Below are 12,886 nucleotides of genomic sequence, written 5' to 3' on the forward strand. Positions count from 1 at the left end.
CACAGGCAGAGCCCAGCCTGCCTGCTCGGACCCTGTAGCTGGCTGTGGTGGGCTGCAGGGCTGGAGCTTGCTTGTGAATGGTGCTCTGAGAATCCAGGCCCACTTGCATGGGGAACTATGCCAGGACCACGGGGAGAGAGGGTGGTGGCCCCAGAGCTTTGGCATTCCAGCCGCCCGCCATGCAAAAGGCAACAGGCCCTGGCAGGGAGCAGGCTAGACTGTGGGTGGCAGGGAGCCCTGGCCTACAGGCAGCTGGCTGTGGCAAGGCAGCTGCTCATCTTGTTTTCCACTCCTCCCCAGGTCATCATCCAACTCATTTCTTTCCCTTCACAGGCCCTGGTCAAGTGGAAGAAGACTAGGGGCTTTAGTGTGTGCCCTCTGAGAGGGCCTTGCATCAGACTCCAGCTGTGCTCTAGCTAAGCACCTTGGACAGGTTACTTAACCTCTCTGAGCCTCAGTTTCTCCACTATGAAATAAAGATATTAATAAGACACAGTATCTGGTCTCTAGTGAAGGGCAGCTCTAATGAAAGTAGAGCAGGCAGTGACCCCACTTGACTTACACAGGAGGGAGGGTCTCCTGATTAGATTTGTGACCAGAAATCTTAACATTGCTACATCACTCTTTGATTGTTGTCTCCTCAAGGCCTCCTCTGAAATAGGGTCCCAGGCCCCTCAAACTAGAACAAGGAAGGCAGGCCAAGAGGAAAATCCAGGACCCTCAACCACCAGTCTTCATGACATTGGACAGTTTTGTGGGTCAGAGAGACACTGCCAGCCCAGGCTGCAGGAAGGAGGGAGCCTGATTATAGCTCTGATTCCGCCTTTTCCTGCCCCTTCTCTGGCTTTGGTTGGTCCTTGAACGAGGTGGATGTGCTGATGGCCTCCAAGGATCTTTTCAATGCTTGACTTTCAGGATCCAGATCCTTCATAACCACTGGCCAGTCATTTGCCCTCTTTGACCCCATGCCATGCTGCATCCAGTCTGCAACGCTTGCTTGCTCAGATCCCCTTGACCAACATGCTCATCTTCTTCTTCTCTAGTGTTCCAAGCCCCCCTGGTTCCCTAACACCCACCTCAGCCCAGCCTTTCCAAGATCCTTGTCCCTGAGCAATCCATGTATTTCCCGCTGCGTCCCACAGCCAGGCCTGGACTGCACACTTCGCAGCCTAGCTCTGCTGCGAGTGGCCCAGTCTTCTCCCTTCCCTGTCCCAGACCATGAGCTCCAGGGCAGAAGTTGGGCCTCGGCATCCCTGTGTGCCCCTTGCAGTCTGGGCACATGCTCTCAAATCCACAGGAATGTGGAAAAGGAAACAAGAAGCTTGTGGCCTGGCTCCCAATCTCTTCTCTGTCACTTTTGTCTGGATGATCTCAGGCTATTCTCCCCACTGACCCCACCCCTTCCAGATCTGTGTCCTCCTCTGTAAAGTGGGGTGGCACCACCCCTGCATGCCTGGTACACAGGTAGGAATTTGAACTAAGTGCTATCTATGGGTGATCTCAGTCAATCCTTACAGCAGTCTTAAGAGGTAGAGTCTATTGTTTACCCTGTGTTCACAGATGAGGAAACACAGACTTAACAGAAACACTGAGTAACTTCCTCAAGGTTCCAGAGCTGGTAAAAAGTGGAGGCCAGAAATGCACCTAGGTAGGCTGACAGGGACATCATGCTGCACAGCACATCCTCAGAGGAGCAGAGGCTGTGGACACACTTTGCACCCTGTTGAGCTCTCCATGGAGAAAAGGATGGTTGCTCTTTCCATTTTAAGATGAGACAGGGAGGCCTGGAGAGAGGCAGTGAGTTTTGGAGACCATACCAAGTCCATGGCACAGCCAGAGTGCTGACTCCCACTTCTGGCTTCTCCCCAATCCCAAGGTCTCCTGATTTTTTTGAGACTACATGTGACAACAAGTCTCCTCAGCCACAGAGCACATGAATGAGGTGGGCCTGACTGTGAACTGCCCACTGATTCTCAGGTACTGGCTGCATGGATGCCAAGCCAGTTAGCCCAGACCTCCACCACTGGGCCACTATTAAAATGCAAACGAGAGTCTCAACTCACAGGCAGACATATGCCATGAGACATCTAGGACCTGCAGTTCTGGCCGCACTCCATATCCAGGGTCGCCTCTCCAACCAGACACATGCCTGGTTGTTAAGAAATGTCAAGTGACAGCAGGGATCCAACTTGGAAGCTAAGAGGGTGGCAGTGGTGGTGATGATGGTGGAAGTGAGGATGAAAGTGAAGTTGAAAATGAGGTTGGAGGTGAGGTGGGAGGTGAGGATGAAAGGGTGGAGGTGAGGATGAAGGAAAGTATAGGGATGCTTGAAACATTAGCAGTAACAATGATGATGGTAGAGCTGCTGAAGATGGTAGGCATGGAGTTGGAGTGATGGTGATAGCAGAAGTGGTGGATAGGATGAAGAAGGTGAGGATGGAAAAAATGATGGGGATAATGGAGATATTGGTGGCAGAGATGGTGGTGGTGATAGGAATGCTGCTGTGGCTAGCGAAACTGGAGGCAACGGTAACAATGAGAATAATAGCCAGGAGAGAGTACTCTTGACCCAGACCCCTCCGATGAACATAGAAACTCCTTCGGTGACTTCATTTCAGTCTCAGAAACCCCCTCTGATCAGTCAGTGTCACTGATGAGCATTTAGCTTCAGATAAGATAATGGACAGGAAGGGGATTCAGTTTCTTCCCTAGCATTAGCTAATGTGAGTGAAGCATCAGACATGACTCAGGCAGCTGACAGCGTAGGGGTTTCCAACTCAGTGGGAGGCCCAGTACCTGGGGTGCCAGATAGTCAGGATGTGGTCTGGGGACAGATCCTCTTGTTCCAGGAAGGAAGCAAGGCACTGGCCACAGTCATGTAGGATAGCAAAAGCTCTGTTGGGTGGATGCAGACCAGCCCTGAGTTCCTGGGGCCATCAAGGCAAGGAGGCAGGGCCTAGCAGAGGGTCTGCTGAGAATGACACTGGAAAGGTGGAAGGGGCACCTTGAGTGCCAGCACTAGACTAAGGTTTTGACCTAAAGAGAGCTCTTGGGAGTGGGAATGGTGAGGTTGATGGAGGTATCTGATGCAGAGGGGCTTGGCAGTCTTGCTAGCAGCAAGGGTGCGGCAATGGTGGCAAGAAGGTTCTAGGAGTGGTCCAATCATGCCTTCTGAGGCGACCACTGGGAATCCTAGCATCTGAGGCAAAAGGTCACAAATTCCTCTTCTATTGTTGACATCAACACACAAATACTGCAGGCCCGCCATGACAATGTTCAAGTTTTTCCATTACCCATGGCCATCTGCCTGACCCTCACCTCACGCAAGTCCCCTGGTGCACCCACTTCTTGCCTCTGCCAGGACCCCAGCAAGAGGCTGGCCTGTAAGAGCCTGGCTGGGGTGCAGGCCAGCCTCCCTAGCGTGCTGCCCGGGCAGTGGGCCTTGCCAGGTGTCAGACTCAATTTCCCGACCCTTCTTGCTCAGAGAACTAAACATCTTGTCCCTCCACCCAAGCCAGGTCTTCCAAGGCCGCCTAGTTGGCAGCAAGAAGACCTCTGGGGGAGCCATTCAGATTCACCAGGCCGGGCAGGGTGGGGGCAGAATGCAGAAAGAGCATTCACCCAATTTGTTGCCCACCTCTCAGTAGGCCGCCAGCCAAAGGGAAGGCAATGTTGCCAGCAATACTGCCAAATAGAGTGGCCAGGACAGAACAACTACAGGTAAAGTGACTGGAGGTAGTGGGGGGAATGCTGGACTCGAGAGTCTGGGGACTTGGGTTCAAGGCCCTGACTCACTCTGTCCCATGGGCAAGACCAGAGCCCAACTCTCCACTGGTAAATAAGGTGGGTGAGTAACAGGACTTTTGAAGTCCATCCCACCTCCATGAGTCAGCAAACTTCCTTCCACAGCCAACCCAAATCCCTTGCACAACTTTGCACTCATTGCTTTTTAAAAAAATAATAGTTTCATTGTGATAGAATTCACATACCATGTAATTCACCCATTTTAAGTATACGATTCAATGGTTTTCAGTATATTCATAGTAATACAATCATCTCCACAGCCAATTTTAGATCATTTCATCACTCCAAAAAGAAACTCCATGTCCTTTAGCTATCATTCCCCCACTAACAACTCCCAAACCTTCTGGGCCCCACCCCCGCCCTCACTCCCACCATCCCTAAGCAGCTACTAATCCACCGTCTCTATAGACTTGACACTTCATGTAATTGTTGCTTCCTTAGAGAGGGAGGGCACTGGGCAAATCGGACATATCTGTTGCCCCCAAACCAGTACCTCTCTGCAGCTCCATCCTGCCCCATGCCCCAGGTTTCATGTTGCCAGGGCTTTGGGTTACAGACTCTCCCTGCCCCTCCGACCAGCAGGGGAGGGACTCCGTTTCTCTTACCCCTTTAGTGATTCCTGTTCTCTTCCTTCCCCCACACCCACCAGTAGACCTCCCTCTCCCACAGTCTATTCTGGCAATGTCCACTTCTCACTACCCCTTGGGACTTTTCTGAAGTAAAAACCTAATTATATCACCCTGACTCAGCTCAAAACCTTCCACAGGTCTCCATTACCTTCAGGAAAAGCATAAAGGCCACCTAAGGGTGCTCTTGAAGTCTGTTCTAAACAGCAGAGAAAAATCCTGCCAGAACCTCTGAGGACCATACAGAATGCTGCCTAGACTGGTCTGTCTGAGCAACAGGAGTACAGGCTCCCCTCCCTCATTGGTCGAGGGTTACTGCCAGGGGAATTAACCCTCACTCCACATCCTGGATGCACTTGCTGTCAAGCTGAGAGGGCCTCTGGTCAGAATACTCTGAGACAGAGAAAAGTACTATGGCCAATGCTGTTACAGCTCCACACCAGATTCCCCTTAGTGAGCTGTGCACCCATACAACAGTGAGCTGTGGACATGAGCTGCTCATGGCTCACAGCTGCCCCTTCTCCAGAGAACAGCCCTTAGCTGATGATAGCTATCAGCCTGGAAGTTGAGCAGCCTGTGGTCAATGGCCAAATGAAATGGCGGCCTCCTTGCATCAAGGGGAGTCAACACTGTGTTGCAGTTTATGCTCCAGAGACTTCCCCTTGATCATGCCAAGAACACACTTTCCTCGAGGCCACATTCTGCTTCCATCCCTCAGGAAATCATGGAACCCAATCCTTGATTCAAGTTCTGCTTCTCGGGAACCCAAACTGAGCCAGGCACGTGTGTGAGAGGCAGGACACGTGGCGTCAGTTGGGCTGCCCACCGGAGCAAATGTGAAAATCTGAGGGAGCTGCTACACCAGATGTGGAGCCTCCAACCACAGAGACCCAATGTACCTCTACTGTCTCATCTCCCATCTCATTCCTCCCAAACCCCAGCCAAATGCAGGGGTTGATTGGATCTGAGAATGAAATGTGGCCTTAAAAAACATGCCATGATCATCTGGACCAAAAACCCTACAAGGCCCATGAAAACAAGAATTGGCTGCATGTAGGCCTGTGGACTAGATTTAGGAGGGCAGCCTGAGGGACCAGCAGCCCAGGGTGGAATCTGGCTGAAGGTGTCCAAGTAACTGATGCTGGAAGGTCAGATGTGAGGAGACCAGAGGATCTCAAAGGCAAGTATCAGCCTTGAGCATGGCCCATGAGAGATAACGGAGTGCTCACATATGACATTCAGAGTCCAACATGGGTGGGTTGGTGGCCCAGGGAGCTCAAGGCCAGATGCAGAGGCCAGGGAAGGGTGAATGGCTGGGTGGGCAGCTGAGGCAGGAGTTCAGGTCTCTCATATAAAGCCCAAGTGCCACGATCAGGGTAAATGGTGAAGCCTGCTCTGAGGGAATGAGGCCAGCACTCAGATATCAAATATTCAGTCAGACCCAGAGCCAGGATAACTTGAGGTGGAGCTCCAGATGGAGGGTCTGAAATTGCTTAAATCTCCTCACTTCGGGGAGGGCCCAGCTGATTCTAATGCCTGGGATGGAGCCGAACCCACTGGTGAGAGAGCAAGAGGCTCCTGATACAGGAAAAGAGGGTTTTAAGGCAGGAGGCGGGTGTGCCAACTCTACGCAGTCAGCAGATTTTAATAAATGCTTACTGACTGGTCAGCTCTCATGTGATCATTTGACAATTCTGAGCACCAGCAATGGGAAAAGTCCATGCTGGGTGATTTAGGGTCCTGGCCATGTGCCTGGTATCCCTTCTGGAATTGCCTGAACTTTGGTTTCCTGCAGACATGTGAGGACTTGTGCCACAGTTTAGTACGCCAGAGCCAAAGGTAACTTGGGACCCAGGCTCATGCTCACTGACCCTCTTGGGGAGGCATGGGGGCTCAGAGTGGGACGACCTCTGCTCTCAGGTCACAGCTCCCAGGGAAGGGTCACAACTCCTCACTCTGACTGGAGCTTCTCAAGGCAAGGCAGGGTCTCCTCAGACTAGACTTCCCAGAGTATAGTTGTGTCTGCCTCATCAGACTAACTTGCTTTTCAGAGAAGGCCCATGTCTCTCCCTTTAGACCTTTTCCAAAGCATGGCTGGGTTTTCCCTCTCAGGTCAAAGCCATGTGTCTTAGCTCATATCAGTTTCCTCACTGTGTAGCCTTCTCTATTTCCTCATCTATTAAGTAGGGAAATTCATATCTGTGTCACAAAGTTTCTATGGTTGGAAGAATATGGGAGGAAAACAGCATAATGTCACAATAATCACTGCCTAATTAAAAATTACTATATCCATACAATGGAATATTATTTGGCAATAAAAAGAAATAAAATACTGATACATGATACAACATGTATGAATCTTGAACACACTATATTAAATAACAAAAGATCACATATCACAACAATGATTCCATTTATATAAAATATCCAAGATAGATAATCTATAAAGACAGAAAGTAGATTAATAGTTGCCTAGGGCTAGGGGTGGTAGTGGCGAGGATTAGGGAATAAGGGCTAACAGGATCAGGGCTTCCTTTGGGGGTAATAACAATATTGTAAAATTAATTTTGGTGATAGATATACAACTCTGTGAATATACTGAAAGCCATGAAAGTTTGTACTTAAATGGGTGAATTATATCTCAAAAAAACTTTAAAGAAAAAAACAGTACACATGCAAAGACAGAAAATACAGCCCATTACCAAGAAAAAAAAAATCAATGAAATAGATTTAAAAAATGACAAAGATAATCAAATTAACTGACAAGACTTATAAAACAGCTATTATAAATGTGTTCAGGATTATAAAGAAAAATTAAACATAATGAGAAGAATAGTAGACATAATAGAGAACACAATGGAACTTTTAGAGCTGAATTATGTCTGAAATGAAAGATCCATTGAATGAGCTTAACTGCAGATTAGAGGGGGGAAAATTATTTTAAAAAATTAACAGAGCCTTGAAGACCTATAGAACATTAATCCATCTAACACAATAATTGGAGTACCAGAGGGTGAAGAAATAAGGGCTGAATTGTTTTCAAATTTCAGATTTGATGAAAACCATAAACCCAAAGATCCAAGAAGCTCAAACAATCCCAAGAAGAATAAATACAAAGAAAACCAAATCAAAGCACATTATAATCAAGTTGCCGAAAACCAATAATAAAGAGAAAATCTTAAAAGCAGCCAGAGGGAAAATGACACATATGTAGAGGGAATAAAGATATGAATGACTGCTGACTTCTTGTCAGAAACAATGAAAGCTAAAGGACAATAAAATTACATCTTTAGAGTTGCTAACACATTCAACCTAGAATTATTTATTCAATGAAAAAGCCTTCCAAAAGAATTTTTTTTTTTAATTCTCAGGCTGAAAGAAAAAGACATGTAAACATGATATACAAGACAATGGAGAGCACTAGAAATGGCAAATAACCTACATAGAAGTACAATGTATAACTACACAAAGGATGGAAGTGGAAGATACTATTGTAAGGTTCTTATATCATTCATAAAGTGTTAAATATACTTTAAAGGTAGATTCTGATAAGTTAAAGATTCAAGGAATAAATTCTAGGCAATCTCTCTCTCTCTCTCACACACACACACACACACACACACACACACACATACACACACACACACGCAAACTAGCTAATAGAGCAAAAGTAATAAAAATGGAGGACAAAACCAAAATAGAAAATCTCACTCTGAAAGAAGAAAGAGAAAGGCAAAAATGAAAAGAGCTAAGGGAATAAACAAAAATAAATAGCAAGATGGTAGCATTAAACCCAAGCATATCATGCTGCATCTAGCCACAGGGAGTAACAGGGACTGAATTTGTCCTCCCACCTTACCAAGTAGAGAACCAAACAAAAGATATGACACAGCAGTTGTCTGACATGGACAAGAGGCAGTACTGAAATATGATCTCTAAGAGATGAGAAACAAGGTAAACTCTTAAAACCTGGAAAATTTCCCAGATATTAGGAAATTAATATACTTTAAAATAATCTGTGGGTTAAATAAAAACTGTATGTGAAGTTAGAAAGTATTTTGAAGTAAATGGAAATGAAAATACAATACACCAACATTTATGGGATGCAGCTCTAAGCAGTGCCTCAAGGGAAATCTATAACTTTTTTTTTTTGGTTGCTTTTCTTGTTAAAATTTATTTTAATGGGTCTCAAAATTCTGTGACAGATCTTTGGTCAAGTGGTTTCCATTACAAAGTACTGATTTTAAAAACTAATAAATTTTTAAAAACTTGCCACACACCAAAAAAACCAAATGGTCCACAAAACATTCTCCTTTCCTTCTAAAGGTTTTTACAATGCATTGTAATCATTAACCAGTCTTGTACTATTAAATTTAAATGGCCAATTGAGACATACAGTTCTGAGATGATTCTTTCACCACTAATTAAGACTGTGGTGGTAGGTATTGGGGATAATATTTATTTAGCTTTCTGAGCTTTCTGGGCAGATTTGATGACTTTGCCAGCTCCAGTTGCCTTCTTGTCCACTGCTTTGATGACATCTCAAGTCACGAACAGCAAAATGGCCCAGAGGAGGACAGTCAGAGCAGCTTTCAACACACATGGGCTTGCCAGGAATCCTATCAATGATGGCAGCGTCACCAGATTTCAAAAACTTTGGGCGACCTTCCAGCTTTCTCCCAGAATGATGATCAATCTCCTTCAGCTCAGCAAATTTGCAAGCAATGTGAGCTGTGTGACAATCCAGCACAGGTGTATACCTGGGACTGATTTGACCTGGATGGTTCAGGATAATCACCTGAGCCTCTGAAGCCAGCAACTTCCATTGGTGAGTAATTTTTGTTAGCACTATTCACAGTGTCACGATGAATACCTTCGACAGACGCATTCTTGACATGTAAGCCCACATTATCCCCAGGGTTAGCTTTACTCAAAGCTTCATGGTACATTTCAACAGATTTTACTTTAGCTGTAACATTTACTGGAGCAAAGATGACCATCATGCCGGGTTTGAGAACACCAGTTTCCATTCGGCCCACAAAGACAGTACCAATACCATCAATTTTGTAAACATCCTGGAGGGGCAGACACAAAGGCTTCTTAGTTGAACAAGTTAGTGGCAAGATGCAATCCAGAGCTTCAAGCAGTGTGGTTACACTGGGATTGCCATCTTTATGGGTAACTCTCCAACCCTTGAACCAAGGTATGTTAGCACTTTGCTCCAGCATGTTGTCACATTCCAACCAGAAAATGGCTCAAATGCTACTGTGTCAGGGTTGTAGCCAGTGTTCTTAATGTAGGTGCTGACTTCCTTAATGATTTCCTTGTATGTCTTCTGGCTGTAGGGTGGCTCAATGGAATTCATTTTTTTAAACCAACAATTAGTTGTTTCACACCCAGTGTGTAAGCCAGAAGGGCATGCTCATGGATCTGCCCATTCTTGGAGACATATGCTTTAAATTCACTAACACCAGCAGCAACAATCAGCACAACACAGTCAGCCTAAGATATGCCTATAATCATGTTTTTTTTTTTTATAAAGTCTCTGTGTCGTAGGCACTAATGATGGTCACACGATACTTGCTGGTCTTGAATTTCCGTGGAGAGATATCAATGGTGATATCATGCTTATATTCAGCTTTCAGTTTATCCAGGACCCAGGCATACTTTTTTTTTAAGGCAAGACAACCCTTGGTTGACCTCATAGATTGCAAGGACCTTGTCAGCTTACAATCCCTTATTTTTTAATTTTTATACCTATAGCACCTGGCCTTCCTAGGTGGTCTCCCATCCAAGTATTAACCAGGCCTGACCCTGAGATGAGATGGGATCGGGCTTGTTCAGGGTAGCAGGGCCGTAGACAACCCAGGCATACCTGAAGGAGCCCTTTTCCATCTCAGCAGCCTCCTTCTCAAATTTTTCGAAAATTCTTTTGTTGATCCCATCACATTTGTAGATCAGATGACCAGTAGTGGTAGACTTGCTGTAATCTACATATCCAGTGATAACAATGTTGATATGAGTCTATCTCTTTCTTATTTTGACTTAGATTTAGCAGTGGCTTTCATGATATCTGTGTTCTGGCAGCAAACGCATTACAAAAAAAGCAAAATCTATACCTTTAGATTCTGGTATACACAAGATGAAAAACCTATAATAAATGAGTAAGGAGCCTACCTTAAAAAAGCTAGGAAATGAAGAAGCAAATTAAACCTGAAATAGAAAAATATGACTAATAAAGGTGATACCAAAAATCAATGAAATAAGAAGTGGACAGATAGTAAAGAAAATCACTGATTCCAAAAGTAATTCATTTGAAAAATCCAGATCATTAAAGTATTTGTTATCTATTACTATGTAACAATATAACTGCAAACATGGTGGCTTTAAATAACACAATTTTCTCATCGTTTTTGTGAGTCGGGAGTCCAAGCACAGATTAATTGGGTCTTCTGCTTTAGGGTCTTATATAACTGCAATCAAGGTGTCTCATCTGAGGCTCAGCTGGGGAAGAAGCCACTTACAATTTATGTGGTTATTGATAGAATTCAGTTCTGCTGCGCTTGAAGCCTCAGTTTCTAGCTGTCTGTCAACCAGAGGCCAATCTTGGCTCTTTAACACATGATCCTTTCCAAATGGCAGCTTGCAACATGGCAGTTTAATTCCTCAAAGCCACAGTGGTGGGGGGAATTTTATAGTAATATTATTATCTCATATAAAATCATCACAAGCACATTACCATGTATATCCCTTCACCTTTGTCATATTCTATTGGTTAGAAGCAAATCACAGGTCACATTCACACTAAAGGGAGATGATCACATAAGAGAGTGAATACCGGGAGATGAATATCATAGGGTAACCTTAGAGTCTCTTGCCATAATTAATAAAACGCAGGCTAGATCCTGTAAACAAAAAATATTATTAATATTAGTAAGAAAAGGAGGGACATCACTAAAGTGTGAATATATATTAAATACATAATAAGAATATTATGAATAATTTGTGCCAATATATTTGTTAATTCAAGTGGAACGGACAAATTCCTTAAAGACATCATCAAAACTGACAAGAAAGAAAAAGAAGCTTAGAGAGAAATGTATAACTGAGTAAAAAAATAATAATAAAGCTTAAAGAGAAATAAATTAAAGAAAAACAATAGAAAAAATTAATGAACCAAAAGTTGGTTGTTTGAAAAGATCTCCCCAATTCACAACATTTTAGTTAGACTGAACAAAAAAATAACAAAGTCTCAAATTATTAAAATTGAGCATGGAAAATGGAACATTACTACTAACCCCATAGAAGTAAAAAGGACTATAAGGAAATGCTATAAAAAACTATACTCCAACAAAGCAGATAACCTAGATGAAATGGACAAATTCCTAGCAGGACTGAATTTACTAAAACTGACTGAAAAAGAAATTGAAAAGCTGAAAAAAAACTATAACAAATAAAGAGATTGAAATAAGAATAATACAATAATAATAATAATAATAATAATAATAATAATAATAATAATAATAAATAGAAACTTATAAAGAAAAGCCCAAGACCAAATGGCTTTACTGGTGAATTTTGCTAAATGTTTAAAGAAGAATTAATGCTGGAAGAGTTATATTAGCAAGATGGTAAAATAGGAATCTTCTACCACTAGCGGCTACCCGCCCCCCACCCTAGAGAACAGCAATTTTGACAACCACTGATCAATAAGAATACCTTTGTGGGGAGTCCAGTGGAGAAGTTCCACCACATCATTGGACCAAAAAAAAAAAAAAATCAGAGAATTGACGCATTGAAGAGGATAGGAAGAACAATTTCACATTACCCAAGTCACTCCTTTCCCAAGGAGCCAAGAGAGATCCCCTTAGCCCACAACTTCTCCCATGGGGAAAAGACAATGTTGAGAGTCAAAACCTGGCCTCCCCAGCCAAAGAAAATGGTGCCCAAGAGATTCACTTCTTCCTCTCCTGACCCAGAATACTTAAGTGATCAGCACAGCTGAGGGGCTGGAAGAGGCTGGAAGTACAGAAACCAGGGCTTGAAATTCAACAAAATACTGCAGATTCTACTAACTGCTTTATGGCTTCCATCAGAAAGCCCACAAATAAGGTATTTGGATGCCTCACCTGCAGATGCCCCCAACTCGTCCAAGGGTACTCTCAATGCTCCACATACCCGACTCACCTCCTTTGGCCAGCTCCCTACACATGCCCTCATGACAGCAAGTTTAAGTTTTTGTAGACAACTTGAAATCACATGCAGAAAAGCCGGTCTGACTCTGGGACTGGAAGAAGGCAAAACAAACAAACAAAAAACTTGAGCTTTTCAGGGCACTACCCTAAGGAAATTAAAAACCAGGAGGCTCTCAGCTTCCAGCCTGGCTTTATGGAGTCAGTAGAAGGCATATAATCTTAAGAATTTCCCCCCAAGAGAGAACAAGAGGTATGAAGTGG

General features: G+C 44.2%; 1 pseudogene; it reads right to left on the reverse strand.

The window, feature by feature from the left end:
• Positions 1-8,888: 8,888 nt before the first annotated feature.
• LOC120591465 (elongation factor 1-alpha 1-like) lies at positions 8,889-12,642 on the reverse strand (annotated as a pseudogene).
• Positions 12,643-12,886: the final 244 nt, after the last annotated feature.

This window comes from Pteropus medius, unplaced genomic scaffold, assembly GCF_902729225.1.
Source record: "Pteropus medius unplaced genomic scaffold, Ma_sr-lr_union100, whole genome shotgun sequence".
Lineage (NCBI taxonomy): Eukaryota > Metazoa > Chordata > Mammalia > Chiroptera > Pteropodidae > Pteropus > Pteropus medius.